Source organism: Grammomys surdaster, unplaced genomic scaffold (genome assembly GCF_004785775.1).
Source record: "Grammomys surdaster isolate TR1022 unplaced genomic scaffold, NIH_TR_1.0 125780, whole genome shotgun sequence".
In the NCBI taxonomy this organism is placed as follows: Eukaryota; Metazoa; Chordata; class Mammalia; order Rodentia; family Muridae; genus Grammomys; species Grammomys surdaster.
In genome coordinates this window covers 1,720,928-1,742,482 of record NW_021620611.1, presented here as the reverse complement: position 1 = coordinate 1,742,482, position 21,555 = coordinate 1,720,928, and the positions used below count along the sequence as shown (strand labels likewise).

Genomic DNA, 21,555 nt, shown 5'->3' with positions numbered 1-21,555 from the left:
TCCCTCTCCCTCTCCCTCTCCCTCTCCCTCTCCCTCTCCCTCTGCCTTTCCCTCTCCCTCCCTCCTTCTCTCGCCTCCTTCTGCCCATCCCTCCCTCCCTCCCTCCCTCCCCTCCCTTCTTCCCTCACCTCCCTCCCTCCCTCTAAATCCTGTATGTGGATGAAATGTGACCAACCCATCTCCATGCCTTCTACTTCAGGATGGACTGTACCTTATCTGGAACTGTAAGTCAAAATAAACTCTCCTGTAAATTTCTTTGGGTCAGGGTACAGAAACAAAAAAAGCAACTAATACAAATTAGTAGGTTTAAATTCCACAATGTACTAGTGAGTAAAAGAGGCAAGAAAACTACATTGTATATAATGTCATAGCTTTCTGAATGGGAGAATAGAACTCGCACTCCTGTGAGCAGTGAGGGTGATCATTTCTCCATATCTTCAAATGCAGTTTGGAGGTTTGGGGACACCAATCGATGCCAGTGTATGTAAAGTTGTACGCAAATGTCCCCCGGTGGAAGCTTGTCGTTTCACTGCTGTAATGGTGTGTTTTGATACACAGGGCTCTTTAGCTTAATGAGGTCATTTATTAAACTTGTTTATGGCTGGTACTTCTGGAAATGAAGAATAATGAATTTCTCTGTGATTTTCAATGCATAATAATTACTGTCACTATTATTAATCATTTTAGTTTTCAGATTTATCAAACTTATGAAGCCTTGCAAAATTTTGGTTGACAGCCTTACATATAAAAAATGATTTCTGTTTAGTTTCAGTTTGTGTATTTTTTCTTGTGAGAATGAAACCGGGATTCTTTTCACAGGAATGAAAGCCATTTACCTATCTTTCCTATCATCTACCTGTTCATATTTTCTATCCATTAGTTAATGGCGTTTAATGTCCTTTTTCTTCTTGAGTTTTAAGGTTTTCTTCATTTTTATTTGTGCATACACATGAGGTTTTTGTTTGTTTGTTTTTGTTTTTTAAGGCGATTAGCCCTCTATCTTGAAGTAAGGTGGGAATTGCGAATTTTTCCTATTTGTCTTTGAGTTCTATTTTGCATGCAATTTTTGTCTTGTTTCCGTTCATTGATGCGACTAACAAGCAGTTCTCATATTTTTTATAGCTGACTTTACTAGTCTTGTCTTACATTCTGAGTTGTTATTTGGAGGGCCATTCACATATCTAGGTTTATGGGAACTTATTTGCATGTGAGTTCTGGATCTGACTCACTTTTAAAAAAATATGTTTATTCATTTTACAATCCAATATCATTTCTTCCTCTCCTCCCGAGACACCCTTGTCAGCTACGCCAGCATAGCTAACTGAGTTCCTTGGATCGGCGGAGGGCTGAGGGCGAAAGAAAGAAAGACAAAGAGTCATCTGGTAAAGAACCAAATGTTATATTTTCAACTGTGTAGACCCCTTTTATACTCCTCACAAAACAGAAACACAAACAGGAACAGGAATAAAAACAGGAACAAGGATCAATACAGGAACAAGAAGACACACTTGGCAGCTTATCACCTAAGTTTAGATTTCTCCTTGAGCAGTCTTCTCAGGGAAATGTATAGAGATGGAGGATCGGGCATAACAGCACAGGTGTAGAGGATGTTGACTCACACACCCTCACTTAAGTCCTCCCTCCATTCCCCTTAGAAGGGGATGCTCCCTTCTAGATGTGAACTGCCCCCCTCCTCCCTCCAACCCCCACCCACACCCATGCATAAAGTTGCTGCCTGAATAGGAACATCCTCTTCCACTGAGGCCAGAGAAGTTTGTGCATTTAGAGGTGCAGGGTCCACAGGCAGGCAAATAGGCAATAGGGTCAGGGATAGGCACTTGCTCCAATTGTTTGGGGGATGCAAATGAAGATGAGACTGCTCATCTGCTACATATGTGCAGGGGAGCTAGGGTAAGTCCATGCTCACTCTCTGGTCAGTGATTCAGTCTCTAGGAGCCCCCAAGCGTTCAGATTAGTTGAGTCTGTTAGTCTTCCTGTGGAGTACTTGTCATCTTCTGGTTCCACAGTGTTTCTCTCAACTCTTCTGTAAGACTCTCTGAGCTCCTTCTGTTTGGGTGTTGAGTCTCTCCATCTCTTTCTGTTAGCTATTGGGTAGAGACTCTCAGAGGACAGTTAAGCTAGGTTCCTGTCTGAAAGCACACCAACGTATCATTAGTAATCTTGGCGATTGGATCTTATATATGGGATGGGATGGGTCTCAACTGGAGGCAAGCTTTGGTTAGCCATTCCTCAGACTCTGCTCTATCTTTGTCCCTGCACGTCTTGTAAGCAGGACACATTTTGGGTCAAAGGCTTTGTGGGTGGGTTGCTGTCCTTAAGCGTCCACTGGAAATCCTGCCGGTTTTCACGAAGTGGTCACTTCAGGATCCATATCCTCCACTGCTAGGAATCTCAGCTAGATCTATCTCCAATAGACCCTCTGGGACCTCTTCGCATTCCAAGTCTCTGGTACATCCAGATTGTCCCCAGGACCCCCAGCCGCTCTCCCTTGTCTTTCCGTTGCTCTCTCTACATATGATCCCCCCTCCACTTCCATCCCCTCTTCCAGTGACTTCCTTCCTTCCATTGACCTCTGGTATCTATTTTTGTTTACCCTTCTGACAAGAATTCAACCATCCTCCTAGTGCTCTCCTTGTTATATGGCTTCCTTGTGTCTGTTGACAATAGCATGGTTATCCTGTACTTTATAGGTAATATCCACTTAATGAATGAGAACATACCATGAATGTCCTCTTGGGACTGGGTTATCTCACTCAGGATGATATTTTCTAGTTCCATCCATTTGCCTTCAAAATGCATGATGTCATTGTTTTTTGTTTTTTTTGTTTTGTTTTGTTTTTTTGACAGGTCCACAAAGTATTTAATAATTACAACAGTATGAAAGACCACAGCCCATGTGTCATGTGAGACTCAAGGCAATCTCTTAACTGTGAGCTCCTACAGCATACAAACAAGTGACTACTTTTCTACATCCTGGTATAGAACAAGGGTTTCAATTCTAAAAGAAACAAAAGACACCAAGGAAGGATCATCCCCAAAATCCAGGTGTCTGACAGCTCCACTTTTGTCATGGGTGCATGAAAGATTCCAAAGCTTTTACCACGTTCCCCAAACTTATAGGGCTTCTATTCAGCATGAAGCTGTTGATACTTTTAGGGTCTGAAGATGTGTTAAGATTATACCAACATTTTAACATTTGAACTGTTTCTCTCTAGTTTGAACTACTTTGTGCCATGAAATTTAAGAAAGCTTATTAAGGTGTTTGCAGTATTTTTCACACTTGTGACATTTCAGTCTATTATGAATATGAGGTTTTTCCCAAATTTTCAGTAAGTCCAAAAGACTTTAGTACATTCTTCACACTTTTGTGGTTTCTCTCATAGATGAAGTCTTTAATGTTGCTTGAGACCAGAAGACTGGTAAGAATAGTGTTTGCCACATTTTTCACATGTATAGTGTTTATCGCCAATAGGAATTATTCTCTGTTCAGACCACGCAATGGAAATTCAAAAGTATTTGCCACATTTTTTACATTTGTATGGTTTCTCTCCAGAATAAATTCTTTGGTGATCCCTAAATTTGTTGAGCACTTTGACATATTCTTTTCATTTGTAAGTAGTCTCTATAGTGTGAGTTAATTTGTGTAGATATTGGTATGACTTTGTAAAGGAGGCTTTTCCACATTCCTCAGGTTTCTATGGCTTCTCTCCGGAATGAGTTATCAAATGAGGGAAAGAATCTGGAAAGCTCTTAAGGACTTGACTGATACATCACAAGTTTAGGGTTTCCACCTGCATGGATTGTCTTTTTTTTTTTTTCAAAAAGTAATTATGGACAATGGAAGGCCAGGCCACATACTTCATATTTGTAGGGTTTCTCTACTGTTGTTTGTAAAGTCTTGATGGATAATTGAAGACCTTGTCACATACTTCACACTTGTAGAGATTCTCTTCTGTATGAATTATCTTGTTTTTAGAAAGTAGTGATGGATAATGGAAGGCCTTCTCACATATTTCACACTTGTATGGTGTGTCTCCTGTATGAATTTTCTTATGGTTGGAAAGTATTGATGGATAACGGAAAACTTTCCCACATACTTCACACTTGTATGGTGTGTCTCTTGTATGAATTTTTTTATGGTTGTAAAGTATCAATCGATATTTGAAGACCTGGCCACATACTTCACACCTGCAGGGTTTCTCTCCTCTATGAGTTTTCTGGTGTTGACGAAGTGCTGATGAAGACCAGAAGACCTTTCCACATACGTCACACTTGTATGGTGTCTCTGCTGCACACATATTCTTATGTTTTGAAAGTCTTGGTGGATAATCGAAGGTCTTGTCACATACTTCACACTTGTAGGGTTTCACTCCTGTATGCATTATCTTGTGTTGACGAAGTGATGATTCTGAGCGGAAGAACTGTCCACATATCTTACACTTGTAGGGTTTCACTCCTGTATGCATTATCTTGTGTTTTGAAAGTAATGATGGAAAGCAGAAGGCCTTGCCATATACATCACAATTGTAGGGTTTCTTTCCTCTATGAATTCCCATGTGTTGATAAAGTGATGGTGGAGAGTGGAAGGCCTTCCCACATATTTCACACTTGTATGGCTTCTCTCCTGTATGAATGCACATGTAAACATAAAGTCTTGGTGAATAATTGAAAGTCTTGCCACATACTTCACACTTGTAGAGTTTTTCTTTTTACATGAATTTTCTTATGTTGAAAAGGTCTTGATGGACCATGGAAGGCCTTGCTACAGATGCCACACTTGTAGGGTTTTTCTCCTGTATGAATCCTTTTGTGTTCAGAAAGTAATGATGGAAAACAGAAGGACTTGCCACACTCTTCACATTTGTAGGGCTTCACATCTAAATGAAGTATCAGATGATTTTGAAATGCTTCTTTCCCCTCAAAGACGTTACTACATTCTTTGCATGTATAGCAGTTTCCCCCTTGATCCTTGGGGCTCTGAGTCTGAACCAACAAAGCACATACATGGGCTGGACCTTGGCCTCCTTGCTCATATGCAGCCGATGTGTGGCTTGGTTATTATGTGTGTGCTGAGCAACTGGAAAGGAGGCTATCCCAACAGGTGTTGCCTGTGTACTTAGTGATGGACACTTGATTCTTCATATCTGAAGGCTCTTGTATTTGCTCCAGAAATGTGACCAGGTATGGCCTAGAGGAAGCAAGACCCAGGAACACAAGGTAGTTATAATTCTCCAACATCACATCCCTGTACAAGTTCCACTGAGTGGGACCCAGTAATTCCCAGTCCTCTGCAGAGAAATAGATTACCACATCCCAGAATGACAGCATATCCTGAGTACTTAGTGATGGCCTCTCCTCTCTTCACATCTGAAGGCTTTTGTCTTTGTTCCAGAAATGTGACCAGGTATGGCTTAGAGGAAGCAAGTCTCAGGAACACAAGGTTGTTGTAATTCTCCAATGTCACCTCTCTGTACAGTTTCCACTGAGCAGGACCCAGTAATTCCCACTCCTCTGCAGAGAAATAAATGACCACATCCCAGAATGACAGCGTTTCCAGAACAAGTGATGACCACAGTTCATGATTCACAAGACACATGCTGGGGGAATGGTTCAAGAAATGAAGCCATCTTTATGTTGTCTCCATGTAAGACATCCAGACGCAGCTCTCAACAGGACAGTCGTCTAAGTTTGGGGAGAAGCTATGTTTGAAAATCAAATGCAGAAGTTTGATTTCAACTGCCAGCCTTCTAAGGACTGATGTCATTGTTTTTAATGGTGGAGTAGAATTCCGTTGTGTAGGTATACCATATTTTCTGTATCCATTCTTCAGTTGATAGACATCTAGGTTGTTTCCAGTTTCTGGCTATTACAAATAAAGCTGTTATAAACATAGTTGAGCAAATGTCCTTGTGGGATGGTTGAACATCTTTTGGCTATATGCCCAGGAGTCTTAAGATAGAACTTTATCAAGTAGGTTTCATCCCAGAGATGCTGGGGTGGCTCAATATACTAAAATACATCAACAATAATCCAACAATAAAAACAACCTGAAAGAAAAAAATCTACATGGTCATCTCATTGGATGGCAGAAAAGCATTTGACAAAAATTCAACACCACTTTATGATAAAAGTCTTGGAGAGACCAGGGATACAAGGGGCATACCTAAACACAATAAAAGTAATAATACACAGCAAGCCAATTGCCAATATCAAATTCAATGGAGAGAAACTTAAAGCATTTCCAGCAAAATCAGGGACAAGATAAGGCTGCCTATTCTCCCCATATCTCTTCAATCTAGTTCAATGAAGCTAGCTAGAGCAATAAGACAACTATAAAAGATCAAAGGGATATGCATTGGAATGGAAGAAGTCAAAGTCTATTTGCAGATGATATGATTGTACACATAAGCGACCCCAAAAATTCTATCAGCAAATTACTACTGCTGGTAAACACCTTCAGCACAGTGGCTAGATATAAAATTAACTCAAAGAAATCACTAGCCCTCCTATACACAAGCAATAAACTGGCTGAGAAAGGAGATAGGGAAACAGTACCCATCACAATAGCCCCAAATAACATAAAACAGTTTGGTGTAACTCTAACCAAGAAAGTGAAAAACCTATGACAGGAACTTCAAGTCTAACTGATATCAGAAGGTGGAAAGATCTTCCTTGTTCATGGATTGTTAAGATTAACATAACTGAAAACGTCCATATTACCAAAAGCAATCTATAGTTTAATGTAATCTCTATCCAACAAAATGCTTACCAGATCTTGAAAGAACAGTTCTCCACTTATATGGAAACCAAGAAACCTGAATAGCTAAAACAATCCTGAACAATAAAAGAGCTTCTGGTGGTATCACTATCTCTGACTTCAAGCTGTACTACAAAGCAATAGTAATAAAAAATGCATGGTATTGGTATACAAACAGACAGCTGAATCTGAGGACTCGAATTGAAGACCCAGAAATAAACCTACATACCTATGGACACTTGTATTTTTTTCTTTTTACAAAGAAGCCAAAACCATACAATAGAAAAGGTAGTGTCTTCAACAAATGGTTCTGGTCTAACTGGATGTCTCACTCACTTCTTATCTCTCCTCGCATGGTTATCTTTGCATTAACACCACTTACTTGAAAATGTCTATCTACATGAAAGATTAGATGCTTCCTTGCTATGAACAGAATATCCACCAGTGACCAGGCCAGCGGTGGCCTCTGCACTCTTTATTTCTTTGCCACCTGTTCATTCCTTTCATGCTATTTCAATGAAATAAGATATATATTTTTGTCTTAATACCTGGCTTTTGCTACCATGGTTGGCTTTTAGTCAACCATATTTGACTTTTTATATTAACTTCAAAATAAATGTTCCTAACTCTGAGGAAACAATTAATTTGATCTCTCTCTCTCTCTCTCTCTCTCTCTCTCTCTCTCTCTCTCTCACACACACACACACACACACACACACACACACACATGAGAATTAATGTAACACTTGGCTTACAAAATAATTAAAAGGGATTTTGTATTTCTAGATTTTTAACAAAGAATATAAAACAGAGATAATTTAGCTTTTGGAGGTATTGAAGATTTTCCCTGTGAATTATCTGACATTTGAACTTTCAGGGACACTTTTGTATTTTTGACAGAATCTATCAGTTTTGCCAGAGTTGCCAGGAATTCCCTATATAACACAGGGTTTCCTCATATTGTGTCTTGGTTTCTTTAATGTTGGAATTTTTGGTCAACCTTACCATATCTGACTAAATTTTCTCTCTGTTGAGGTTAGATTTAGTTTTCCTAAAAGGTTATGCAAAACTTCCAAAATTACTTGCATATTTTCCTAGCTTTTGAGTTGTATATTAAGTTCCTGTGGTCTTAAAGCATAAGAGTATATTTTTAAGACTATTTTTTTCCCTCATTGCTTCAGTTGTATTGAACTTTTTTAAAAAAATAATTTATTTATTTTTACTCAAATCGTAATTCATTCACACAGGGGTTATAAACACAGAAAGGCAGGAGGTAGGGAAGGGGATGACACTAGAGTGTGGGTGTTCAGGGGGAATACAGATATCTTTCAGAACAGGGTATCGGCTGGGTGAAGGTTCAGGAGACAGGTCACTATGACTCTGCCTATGACTCACTTGTCCTTAACTAAGTTGGTATTGTCTGCTAAGGCTACCTATTTACAAGGTGTATGACTACTTGGGCTGGTAGATTTCCATAAAAGCTTCCTGTTTACAATAGCTTATAGCCATCTGTTTCAATGTTTTTCCACTGAGACCCAAGACTTGGTGTTAGTATACATGTATGAGAGACCTATTGCTGAATTTAGGCCTATGGCTGATTTTAGGCCTTCAGTGTATAATCAAGGCTGCCCCTGACATCTCCTCCCTTCTCTAAGTATAGAAGGGCTGTGGCGATTCTAATCTTGCAAAGGCAGGGATAGAGGCCTGACCTCCAGTACTTGAAGGGGACCTTGTAATGGCTCTGGTCCCCGTGTCGTTGTCCATGGAGGCATGAGGGCCATACCCATCCCAATGTCTTTTTACTGGAGAGGGGATACTTTTGACATCAACCCCTATGCAGTCAGGCTTGTCCCTCAGGGAACCCAGAGAGATATTTTTATCTTTTATTTATATTCCCTTGCAGTCCTTAGCCTCGCAGCCTAAGCAAGAATTCAGATCGCCTATCAGAGGGGGTTCTGGGTGGCCCCTCTCTGCTTGGTCTAGGGGCAGAAGTCCCCCCTTTTAGGTTGGGTGGAGATGGGTTTTGGAAACACCCTGTATAAAGTAACAACCTCATCTTGAGTCTCGTGGTCCTCCATAGCTAACTTATGATAATGTATCTGAATAGGTTTTTCTATCAAATTATTTATCTGTTGTTTCACAGAGCTAGTCAGCCTATTTGAGGCCCAGGGACTAGCAGAAATAAGCAAAAAGATCCCAAATAATGGTCCAAGATGGGAGGAAGTAGGGTTGACAACCTTGGTGGGGCTGAAAGCCAATTCTTGTACCAACATTCATCTGACTCTTTCTCCCTCTGATTTTTCTCAGGGCCTTCACTGATCTATTTCATGCTCTCTTTAACCCTCCCTGTCTTGTCTATGTAAAGGCAACATTCTTCTTTAAGGGCTGTACACAATCAAGAGCTGTACACAGCCTTTTCTATTGTAATAGAGTAAATCAAGTCCAATAAGGATCTTTGCAATTTTAGGAGGTCTCTTCAGACAGTGAAACGAGGGATTTCTTCAGATTAGTGATGTCAATCTCTAGCTGTTTGATGTTCTTGTCAGTGGTGCTTCAAAGGTCTGAGTAGTATAAGGTCAGAGGCCAGCATCTGGATTAGAACTTCTAACAGCAGACATCATGGATGATTCACTTTTACCTGAGATGCTGCCTGAGTTAAAGCTCCTGGGAGACCCTCTTTCTCTAGGTTTTCTGAGGTTGGGTACAGAGCTGCCGCCTGAAACCTGCTCTATGCTCGGGCCCAGACCGTGTATTGAACTTTTTAATACATATATTTTCTAATTTCAATTTTATTTACATGTTCCATAAGGCTATATATCATTTTATTTTAATTTCCATCTAGAAATAACATTATATTAATTATTTCTAATTCTGCAATAAAATTATACTTCTAAGCTTTAATTACTGTACATTAGTCTATTACTTCAGCTTGGAACTTGTAAGGCTTTGATGCCAGATGGGGTCAGTTTCCACAAATGCCCATGGTATTTGAGTGGAAGTTATTTTCATTTCTGGATTATTAATTACTGAACCAGAACACATACTTATACATATAAGATATAACTAAGTGAGTAAATTATTTGGCTTACTGAAAAGTCATACGGTTACAGCTATAACCTAGTTTATTTTACTTATCCATGTCATGCCTTGAATTAGAATCTAGCCTGTTTGTGTTGAGAAGGGAGCTCCTCTGTTGTTCAGTTTCCAGGCATCCCTTTCCCATCTTATTAATGGACTGTGTCTTTATCATTACAAAGAGAGCCTTCCTTGGATTCATGAACATCTGAATTCCAATATGTATCAGCTGTCCTTTTTTCTAAAGACGTATTTATGTGCATGAATGTTTTGCCTACATGTATGTGTATGTACTATTTGGGTGCCTGGTGCACTCGAATGTCACAAGAGATCATTATATCCCCTGGAACAAGAGTTACAGATGGTTATCAGCTGTCTTGTTGGAGTCAGAAGCAGAACCTGCTTCCTCTACAAGAGCAACGAATGATATTAACTTCTGAGTGATCTTCCAACCCCTTTCCACAGTTTTGACAAAATATCTGGGTGTTATGAGATGGGTCTAAAATGTCCCCCAGAGTACCAAGTTCCCATGATACAATCACTTCCTCAAATCTTTACCTATGAATGCTGCTGTACAGGTCCCTGGCCACTTGTCTCTCTTTTTATTCTCCTATAACATTCACGAGTCATCATTGTGGGGAACAGTTGACAGAAAAAGGGAAGCTCATTTTATAAAAACTGAAAAGACTGCTTCCAGATCTAAATATTTTTGATGATATGTTCCCAGTAACCCATTTACATTTATTGGGGCCCACCTACTTAAGTGTCCATCATTGCCCAGGATTCTCCAAACTAATAATCAAGCTGTCAGCACATGAGGCTTTGGGTGACATTCTACATCCAAGGGATGATAGCTTGTATCTATAACAACTTTGTAGCTTTGATTTCTTTCTGCTTACATTTGCCTTGAGAAAGCTTTTATTTTTGTTCTTCTTGATTTATTTAATTATATCTTTTACATACAATGTAAAGTAGGGGCTTCAGTGTGAATGAGTCTGAAAATAATTTTATTTAATATGTGATCTAAGTCCACATAGAATAATTGATATAAATTACATTGTATCGTCTACTTTTCATATATTTTTAAGGAATGTAGATTTATTTCTACTGTTTTTTTGGCTCATTTTTTTCTTTTATTACTTAAGAAGGTTCATGTTTGTTCAGAAACTGACACTGTTTGGTTCTGTTTATAAATATAATTTTCTATAACGTCCCATCTTCTACTGTTGGTTTTTTAGGGGGGTTCTACTGAAACAGGTCTCTCTACTTTTCTATATAGAACAATCAATAAAGGTATTACTCCATAATATTATATACTATTTTTATAGCCTGTATTTCTACCAGTGTTAGATCTTAGATTCACTTTTTTTAAAATTTGCTTTGCATCTTGTTCACTAACCACACTTCTGGTCACTCCCTCCCACAATCATCTCACCTCCTCTTCTCCTGTGAGAGGGTAGGGCCAGAATTGGTATCTCCCAACCCTGGCATATCATGTCTCTGCAGGTCTAAACACAGCCTCTTATGCTGAAGCCACACCAGGCAGCCCAGCTAGAAGAAGATATCCCACAGGCAGGCAACAGCTTTTGGGATGGCCCCCTTTCCAGTTGTTTGGGACTCACATGAAGATCAAGCTGCACATCTGCTACACATGTACAGAGAGGCCTAGTTCCAGCCAACATATGCTCTTTGATTAACTCTGTTAATCTTCCTGTAGAGTTCCCATCCCTTTGGGGGATTGTAATCCTTCCCTATATTCTTCCATAAGAGTCACTAGGCTCCATCCACTGTTTGGTTATGGGTATCTACATCTGTCTGAATCAGCTGAGGAGCCTCTCAGAGGATAGCTATGCTAGATTCCTGTCTGTAAATATATCAGAGTATCATTAATGGTGTCAGGGATTGGTGCTTGCCCAAAGAATGGGTCTCAAGTTAAGTACCTTATTGGTTGACTACTCCCTCAGTCTCTGTTCCATCCCCAGTCACTGCATTTCTTGTTGACAGGATAAATTTGGGTCCAAGGTTTTGTGAGTGGGTTGATGTTCCTACTGCTCCACTGTTGTTCCTTCTTGGCTACAGGAAGTGGCCTCTTCAGGTTCCATATTCCTACTACTGTATGTCACAGCTAAGGTCACCCCCATTGATTCTTGGATATTTCTCTAATCTAAGGTCTCTGTTCCATCCAGGAGATGCCTCTCACATCCATACCCCCATCAATTGAAGATTTCCATTAATTCTCATGGCCATGTGGCCATCTCTCCTATCCTTTCCCCATACCTGATCCCGACTTCCTATTCCCCTGCCATCGCCTCTTCCACCCAATTTTCTCCCTCCACCTGCCTTTTTATGAGTATTTTATTCCCCCTTCTAAGTGAGATTCAAGCATCCTTGCTTACACCTTCCTTCTCTTTCAGTGTCTTTGGATCTGTGGAGTGTAGTAAAGGTATCCTGTATTTTATGGCTAATATCCATGTATAAGTGAATACATACCATGCATGTCCTTTGGAGACTGGGTTACCTTACGATGATATTCTCAAGTTCCATCTATTTGCCTACAAAATTCATGATGGTTTTATTTTTAATAGCTGAATATACTCCACTGTGTATATGTACCACATTTTCTTTGTCAATTCTTCAATTGAGGGACATCTATTTTTTTTCCAGTTTCTGCTATTACAAATAAAGCTGCTATGAACATAGATAAGCAAGTGTATCTGTGGAATGGTTGAGAATATTTTGGCTATATGTCCAGGAGTTGTATAAGTGAGTTTTGAGGTAGAACTATTCCTAATTTTCTGGGAAACTACATTGATTTCCAAAGTGGTTGTGTAAGTTTGCACTCCCACCAGCAACAGAGGAGTGTTTCCCTTTCTACCACTTGAGCTTTTTATCTTAACGATTCTGATGGGTGTAAGATGAACTTCAGAGTTGTTTGATTTGCATTTCCCTGATGACTAAGGACTTTGAATATTTCTTTAAGCGTTTCTTGGCCAATAGCAATTCCTTTGTTGAAAGTTCTGTTTAGCCTTATACCCCATTTTTAATTGGATTATTTGGTTTGTTGGTGTCTAACTTCTTGAGTTCTTTATATATTTTGGATATAGTCCTCTGTCCAATGTAGGGTTGGTGAAGATACTTATCCTGATCCATGGGCTGCTGGTTTGTCCTACAGACAGTGTCCTTTGCCTTACAGAGCCTATTCAGTTTCATGAAGTTCTATTTATTAATTGTTGATCTTAGAGCCTGAATCATGGTGTTATATTAAGTAAATTGTCTCCTCTATCAATGCAGTCAGGGCTATTTTCCACTTTCTCTTTTATAATATTTAGTATATTTGTGTTTTTTGTGTTGAGGTTCTTGATCCACTTGGACTTGAGCTTTGTGCAGGGTGACAACTATGAATCTATTTTCATCCTTCTAAATATAGACATCCAGTTAGACCAGCACCATTTGTTAATGCTCTCTTTTTTCCGTTGTATGGCTTCTTTATCAAAACTCAAGTGACCACAGATGTGTGGGTTTATTTCTGAATCTTAAATTCAATTCCATTGAACAATGTATCTGTTTCTGTACCAATACCATGTAGTTTTTATCAGTATTACTCTGTAGTACAGCTTGAGGTCAGTGATGGTAACTCTTCCTCAAATTCTTTTATCGTTCAGGAATGTTTTGGCAACACTGGGTTTTTTGTTTTTCCATGTGAAACTGAGAACTGTTCTTTCAAGGTCTATTAAAATTGGGTTAGAATTTTGATGGGAATTGCATTGGATCTTTAGATTACTTTTGGTAAGATGATCATTTTCACTATGTTAATCCTACCTATCCATGAGCATGGGAGATCTTTCTATCTTCTGATATATTCTTTGATTTCTTTCTTCAGGGACATGGAGTTCTTGTCATACAGATCTTTTACTTGCTTGGTTAGAGTTATACCAAGATACTTCATATTGTTTGTGGATACTATAAAGGGTGTTGTTTGCCTAATTTCTTTCTTACCTCATTTATCATATGTTTAAAGGAGGGCTAATGATTTCTTTGAGTTAATTTTGAATCTAGCCACTTTGCTGAAGGTGTTCATCAGCTGAAGGAGTTGTCTGGCAGAACTTTTGAGGATGCTTCAGTATATTTTCATATTAGCCAGAAACAATTATACTTTGACTTCTTTTGTATCCCCCTGATATCCTTAATTAATTGTCTTATTCCTATGTCTATAACCTCAATACTATATTGAGTAGATAGATAGAGAGTGACCAACTTTGTCTTGAACTTAGTTGAATTGCTTTAAGTTTCTCTGAATTTAGTTTGATGTTAGCTATTGGCTTGCTGTATATTGCTTTGATTATATTTAAGTATGTGCCTAGTACCCCTGATCTCTCCTATACTTTTAACATGAAGGGGTCTTTGATTTTATCAAAGGCTTTTTAAGCATCTAATGAGATAATAATGTGATTTTTTTCTTTCAGTTTGTTAATGGAGTGGCTTATATTGATGGATCTTCATATATTGAACTATCCTTGAATCCTTGGAATGAACCCTATTTTATCATGATGGATGATGTGTTTGATCCTTTGATGGGATGGGTTCCTTTTGCAAGTATTTTATTGAGTATTTTGCATATCAATGTTCATAAAAGAAATCAGTCTTAAGTTCTGTTTATTTGATGTCTTTGTGTGGTTTAGGTATCAGGATGGCTGTGGCTTCATAGAATGGGTTTGGCAGTGTTCCTTCTTTTTTGTGTGTGTGAAGTAGTTTGAGGAGTATTGGTATTAGCTCTTCTTTGAAGGTCTAATAGAATTCTGCACTACAACCATCTGGTCCTGGACTTTTAGGAGATTTGTGATGACTGCTTCTATTTTCTAATTTCTTATGAAATTGTTTAAATAGTTTGCCTGATCTTGATTTAACTTTGGTAAATGGTAACTGTCTAGAAAAATCATTCATTTCATTACAATTTCCCAATTTTTAGTGTACAGACTTTTGATGTAAGACCTAATGGTTCTTCAAATTTCCTCAGTGTCTCTTGTTGTGTTTCCCTTTTCATTTCTGATTTTGTTTATTTGGATACTCTTTCTATGTCTTTGGGTTTGACTAAGGGTTTGTTTATCTTCTTGATTTTCTAAAAGAATCAGCTATTGGTTTTGTTGATTCTTTGTATTGTTTTCTTTGTTTCTAACTGATTGATTTCAGTCTTGATTTTGATTATTTCCTGGCTTCTACTCCTCTTTGGTGTGTTTGCTTCATTTTTTTCTTTTCTAGATCATTCAGGTATGCTTTTAAATTGCTTGTATGAGAACTTTCTCATTTCTTTATGCTTGTATGAGAACTTTCTCGTTTCAAGTTCACAGCACATACTTAGTGCTATGAACTTTCCTCTTAGCACTCTTTTTATTGTGTCCCATAAATTTGGGTATGTTGTGCCTTCATTTTCATTGAATTCTAGAAAGTCTTTCATTCCTTTCTTTTTTCCCCTGATCTAGAGATCATTGAATAAGAGTTGTTCAGTATTCATGAGTGTGGAGGCTTTCTGATGTTTTTGCTGTTGTTGATCTAGCCCTAATCCATGGTGGTCTGATAAGATACAAGGTGTTATTTAAATTTTGTTGTATATGGTGAACCTTGCTTTGTAACCAACTATATGGTCAGTTTTGGAGCTTTTTCCATGAGGTGCTGAGAAAAAGGTGTATTTTTGTGTGTGTGTATATTCTTATATGTCTTTTGTATTCTGTAGATATCTGTTAAGTCCATTTGATTCATAATGGTGATTGGTTTCATTATTTCTCTATTTTGCTTTTGTTTGGATGACCTGTTGATTGGTGAGAGTGGGGTGTTGAAGTGTCTCACTATTAATGTGTGGGTTTTGATGTGTGGCTTAAGCATTAGCAATATTTCTTTTATAGATGTAGGTGCCATTGTGTTTGGAGCATAGATGTTTAGAACTGAGATATCATCTTGGTACATTTTTTTTTGATGAGTATGAAGTGTCCTTCTCTGTGTGTTTTGGTTTATTTTTATTGAAATTCTATTTCATTAAATATTAAAATAGCTACTCCAGCTTGCTTCTTGGGTCCATTTGCTGGGCAAACTTTTTTCCAGCCCTTTATTTTGATGTAATGTCTATCTTTATTGCTGGAGTGTGTTTCTTGTATGCAGCATAATGATGGATTCTGTTTTTGCATCCATTCTGTTAGCCTGTGTCTTTTTACTGGGGAATTGAGTCCACCAATGTTGAGAGATATTAATGACCAGTGATTGTTATTTCCTGTTATTTTGATGTTGGTAGTATTAGTGTGTGTGTGTGTGTGTGTGTGTGTGTGTGTGTGTGTGTATACATGAACATGTGTGTGCTTCCCTGTTTGTGCTGCTATGGAATTACTTATTTCCTGTGTTTTCTTGGATCCTCCTTGGGTTGGAGTGTTTTCTGTAGGGCTGTATTTGTGGATAGATATTGTTTTAATTTGGATTTGTCTTAAAATATCTTGTTTTCTTCATCTATGGTGATTGACATGTCTGCTAGGTACAGTAGTCTTGGTTGGCATGTCTGTTTTTTTAGAGGTTGCAAGTTATCTTTACAGGCCCTTCTAGCTTTTAGAGTCACTGTTGAGAAGTAGGGTGTAATTCAGTAGATCTGACTTTGTTTGTTACCCTTGTCACTTTTAATATTCTTTCTTTGTTCATAGATCTTGTGTTTTGATTATTATGTGCTGGGAAATATTTCTTTTCTGGTCTCGTCTAATTTCCTGTTGTACAATCTTCTTGTATGTCTATATGCATCTCTTTCTTTAGGTGGGGAAATTTTTCTTTGATGACTTTGTTGAAAATATATTCTGGGCCTAAAAGCTGCAACACTTCATCTTCTTCTATTCCTATTATTCTTAAGATAGGTCATTTTATGGTAACCCCAATTTCCGGGATGTTTTATATCAGGAATTTTTAGACTTTAACATTTTCTTTGACTAATATATCACTTTCTTCTATTGTATCTTCTATGCCTGAGATTTTTTTTCTTCAATCTCCTGAATTCCGTTGGTGATGCTTGCATCTGTTGTTCCTTTTCTCTTCTTTAGGTTTTCTATCTGTGGGATCCCCTTTGTTTGTGTTTCTTCTTTTATTGTTTCTATTTCCACTTCCATGTCTTGTACAGTTTCACTTATTTTCCTCACCCTTTTAATTTTACTTTCTTATATATTTTTCAGGGATTTGTTAATTTCCTCTTTAAAGGCCTCTATCATCTTTATAAGATTGGATTTTAGGTGATTATTTTGTGCATTGGTGTTGATAGTATATCTAGGGCTTTCTGTAGTAGGATAGCTATGCTCTGGAGTGTCATATTGCCCTGGCTTTTGTTAATTGTGTTTTTGCTGGGGCCTTTAGCCATCTAAATAGCTTTAGTCCCTGGATGTTCTTGTTGTAGTAGGTATTGGGAAGGGGGTTAACCTCTCTGTTTCTGTTATGGCAGGCCTCTGATGGATATCTTTGGGCAACATGATTCTAGATCAGCAGGTCTGAATGGTTAAGGATCCACAGGTCCTATGATGGTGAGCAGAGAGGTACAGGGAGAATGGAGGCCCCAACAGGATAGCAGTATGCTTAGGGAAGCTTGGGGGTGCTCCAGAGGACACAGGGAGCAGGAAAGATGGGTGAAGGGAGATAAGCTAACCTGTATGGTTCAGGACCCACAGGTAGATGAAGTTGTGTAGAGAGGTGGGGCAGGGTGGGGGAAGAATGGATGTAGCTTGGCGTACCCCAGCTTAGATCCACTTTTTACATCTATAATATTCTCATGGCACATTTCTCTGTAATTCTTAGGTTAGCGAAATTTTTCTTTTCCTAGAATCATCATTAAGAGTTTGCCTGTACAAAATCCTTAAAGTTTTGTTTGCATATTTGCATGCATATTACTGCTTCTGCTCAGCTTCAAAACAAGAAGAATTTGGATAGATATAAAATTGTTGATTTGAGTTTTATTTAAATACCTAGGAAGTTTTCTTTATTGCTATTCTGCTCTGTTACTAGGAAGTATAAGTCAAATCAATTTTTTTTTCATGTAGAATATTTTTCCCCTAAGAGTTCACAGGATATCATCTTTATACTTAAGGTGCCAGAACATCTCTAGTCCTCAATCTCAAAACTGACCATCCAGGACAATTTCACCTGGCCTGATAAGTGGCAGGCCTTCAAAGACACAGATTAAAGTCTTGTGAATTTCTGGACAATCTTGTTGGGTGATAGCATTAAACCATGGCTTTCTTTGCTTCTGGAAACACTTTAACTGGACACGACACGATTTCTCTTTTTTTTATAATCTTCTATGTCTAGCACTTTATTCCTAGTTGTTTCTTCATTTAAACATTTTGTTTGGAGTTGTAGAAATTTTAATCTTTTCTTCAACAGCTCTTGTTATGCTCCAAGGAAATATATTCCTGCTTTGTCACCTTGTATTGTATTCACTTCAGAAATGATTTTTTAAAATTGTGTAAAATAGTATTTTTAACTCTCTATGCTATCCTTTAACCTTCAAATTTTAATGATATCTATTTCATGTTTGACTAATGCATCAAAGGTTTGATTTGCAATTTTTCACTTTGTTAGAAACACTTTTTTAGCTGGTGAAAATATTAATTTCCTATCAAATACTTTTACATGAAGAAATACCTATATTAAAATGTTTTAAATGTCCTAAAATTATTTATCGTATTTTAATTGTTTTCTAGGGTTAGTTCAGCTGCAACTAGAAAAATTAGTTATAATTCATCACAGTTACTTTTCTTGTTTTTAATCATTTAAAAATTAATAGTTAAATTATGTTCTATAGGAGATTGATTATAAATATCAGGTAGAAGCTCTGTTTTATTTCTTGGTAAAAATTTTTTTGCATGAGATAATTGTCAATTTATGTATGATTTTAAAATAATAAAGAGCCCTATCTCACACTTTCATTTCTATTGTTGAGGCTGTCTTTTGACATTTCAATGACATTCCAATATGATTAGTTGTTTAAATTGTTAACAGTCTATTCCTTTGGGCTTCTACAGTCTTTAATTAAAATCAAAATGAAAGCTGCATAATTTTCACCTACAAATTGATTCTTTATCTTATCATAAAGAATAGTTTGGAAGCTATTTTATCCAGAATATAATTACTCTTAAGTGAATAACACTAACAGTCACCTGTGATTAGGAGGCTTGAAGCACTATGCTAATGAAACTTCAGACTCTATCATATGCATAAAAGATTCCAAGAGATTACTGTGAATTTTCTCCCTTTAAACTATTTCCACTTATGAGTAAAAGACTGATAGAATGTAAAAGAAGAATTTAATAGAAATAAAAATAAAGCATTCCTTCTTGTCATCAAGGTTCGAAGCAAAAACAATCAAGCCAATCATAATTCTAGCATGGACAGGATGACGAAGGCATTCATGAGGTTCCATCATAACTGTGAGACTATTGGGAACTGATGGTTTCTGGGGAAGGGGAAGGGGAAGGGGAAGGGGAAGAAAGTTTTCTTTAGGGATCTGGCCTCTAAAGCCTACCCATGTTCCAGTAGATGGACCTACACTCATGCACATACAGGTAACACTAAGTAAACTCAGTTTGGTGGGTAGGGTATTGAGTTGGGAAGAAAATAGTGATGACTGAAAAGAATTAGAGGGAAGAGAATGGAGGGAAGAGTTTATCTATGTATGAAATTCTCAAACAGAACAAAAATAAATAAATAAGTAAATAAATAAATAAATAAATAAACAAGCCAACTATTTTCTGGCAATTGCCAGATCTCTAGAATCTAGGAGGGTGACTAGATAGGCATGAATTATGATCCATTAGTCTCAGCATACACAATTCTAATACATATTGTTGAATGACTACATGACTGCAGCATCATTACACAATGCATCTGAAAAACCATTGTGCCCATTACTTGATAGGTGACAACCATACTTTAAATTTTCTAAGCCAAAGGATGAGAATAAGGGAAACCATGAAGATAATTTTCTATGTAAGTGTTTAAAATTAAATTTTTCCTAACCTATTGTTTAAAAGGGGTGTTTATGTCATTAAATTTTACTAGTTTAGCTGATGTCTAGTTAAGCAGATATATTAAAAAGAAAATCTCCAAATGGTTATAGACTTATGCATATGAATAATCTGAAGATCATCATAAATATTTATTTAATATTTAATCTATTTTTCAAAAGATTTATTTATTTTATTTATATGAATACACTATAGCTGTCCTCAGACACACTAGATCAGGGTATCAGATCCCTGTTACAGATGGTTGTGAGCCACCATGTGGTTGCTGGAAAATTGAACTCAGGACCTCTGGAAGAGCAGTCAGTGCTCTTAACCCCTGAGCCATCTCTCCAGCCATATTTAATCTCTTAGTAAAACCAAAAGAAATTTCACAATTCTGAGTAATAACATTAATAAAAATATCCTTTATACTGTTGCTTATAAGTTTATTTCTCTTTATGGAAAACTCAAAACTAGGACATCGGACAATTTCCAGAACACTGACTATATTAATGGTCCTTGTTATTTCTCCCTCTGAAATAGTTACCAGTAAATGATACTTTTCCATAGTGATTTTGTTTAATAATGAACAACTTCACTTATAACTGACCCTTCTTTCTATTTTCTATATTTCTAGATCAGTCATTCTTTCTGTTTTTAAAATGTGTTGTTTTAAGTAATTTCTCAAGATAGTTACAATATTACTTATTCTAAAGTACTAATAAAATTGGTGTCAATTTCAGTTAACATACTCAAAATCAAATTAACTCTACACTCTGAAACAGGAGTAAAGAAAAGTAAAAGGAAAAACAGGAGGAGAAATGGGAGAATGGAATTAAACCCACTTTTTAGAAGTTTGTTGATTAGCATGCCACTCTCTTCCCTTCCAGCACTGACAGCCAATACTCTTAGTGACTGCTATATCTCTGCTGAAGCTCTTCCCACATGGGACCTCTTTATTCTTGGCCATTTTTTTACTTCCTCAACTCTTTTCTTCTCTGGTGCAACTGTATCATAGATAATATTGCTATCAAGATATAAATGACCTCTAAAATTTTTTAAACACACTACTAAAAACTGTATCTTTCCTGTTGTTCTAGATAATAGATCTATTTCTCCCTTTGATTTAGTCTTTACCTTAATCTGATACCCAATACCTTTATTCCATTAATCAATCATAACCTCCTCTTGACGTTACTTCTTAGAAAAAGTTTTATCAAACATTATTGATGAAAACTCCATCTTCTTCCTTACTCCTTCCTCTCTAGCATTCAATATCTCTAGAAAACAAACCATATTAACTTGTAATAAATTACCTGTGTTCCTACTGGCATACAAGAACTTTAACATTAACAGAGAAAACCATACCTATAATCTGATTGCCTTTATACCCATGACCATAAGTTACAAATGGATACTTGTGGCAGCTACCATACTTCTTTAGTAAGATTAATCTTTCCTTCAAAGAAAAATGTCTATTACACAGGTGATGCTCGCTACTCAAGCTATCAGCATCACTCATACATGCTCAAAGTCATCTGATTGTTTCCAACCAAAATAAAAGAAACAATAAGGAAGGGGAGAAGAAGGAGGGGGGAGGAAGAGGAAGAGGAGGAAGAAGAGGAGGAGGAGGAGGAGGAAGAGGAGAAGGAGAAGGAGAAGGAGAAGGAGAAGGAGAAGGAGAAGGAG

The 21,555-nt window shown here is 37.4% G+C and overlaps 1 pseudogene; it reads right to left on the bottom strand.

Moving 5' to 3' along the window:
* Nucleotides 1-3,849: 3,849 nt before the first annotated feature.
* Nucleotides 3,850-7,343, bottom strand: LOC114640133 (annotated as a pseudogene).
* Nucleotides 7,344-21,555: the final 14,212 nt, after the last annotated feature.